General features: G+C 48.2%; 1 protein-coding gene across 1 annotated transcript in view; it reads left to right on the forward strand.

Annotated features, from left to right (window-relative positions):
- Positions 1–776, forward strand: part of DAPK1 (death associated protein kinase 1) — a 246,519-nt gene that overhangs the window by 229,780 nt on the left and 15,963 nt on the right. The window lies entirely within an intron of this gene.

The following is a 776-nucleotide window of genomic DNA, read 5'->3' on the forward strand; positions in this document are numbered from 1 at the left end:
TAAATAGAGATAAAACCCATTGCCACTGAGTCAAGTCCGACTTATAACGACCCTATAGGACAGGGTAGAACTGCCCCATAGGGTTTCCAAGGAGCGGCTGGTGGGTTCAAACTGCAGACCTTTTGGTTAGCAGTCATAGCTCACCATAGCTCTTAACCACTGTGCCACCAGGGTTCCTAGATACAGATAAAGATGTAGTAATAGAGATATTTAGGAGAATAGATAAGCAGATCCAGTAGGTTTATAGATACATGGGTACTGTAGCAAATAGAGGGATGGTAAGTCAGGTGCAATGTGGGGGTAAAGAGGCAGGCCATGAGGAGTACCCAGGTGTATTTTACTCACAGGTCCCAGAGACAGGGAGGCACAGCACACCATGATGCAGGGCCATATAGAGGTGTGTACCTGGAGACAAGGTGACAATAAGCTGGAATTGTAGGAGAGGGTTTTTATGTACAGCAAGCAGGGTGGAGTTAGCTAGGTTTCCAAGGCTTCCTGGGAATTGGGCATTTTGAATAATTCTGCAGGCGCCAGGGCATAGGGGCTGCCCTAGTTGTTGGGTGCTTGTCCTGGGACGATTAGAACGGTGCATAGTGGCCCCGGAGTGTGAGAGCCTGATAACGGGAGTGGTTAGAGAGTGGCCTTAATCAGTTGCTCAAGACGGGGAACAGCCAGGGCCTCAAGACTGTGCCAAGACAGCATTTTAAGAGATTGTATTGCAGTAGATAAAGATACAGATGTGGAAATAGGCTTAGAGATACATGTCCCTGGGTGGC

The sequence above is a fragment of the Trichechus manatus genome, unplaced genomic scaffold (genome assembly GCF_000243295.1).
Source record: "Trichechus manatus latirostris isolate Lorelei unplaced genomic scaffold, TriManLat1.0 scaffold00082, whole genome shotgun sequence".
Taxonomy (NCBI): Eukaryota; Metazoa; Chordata; class Mammalia; order Sirenia; family Trichechidae; genus Trichechus; species Trichechus manatus.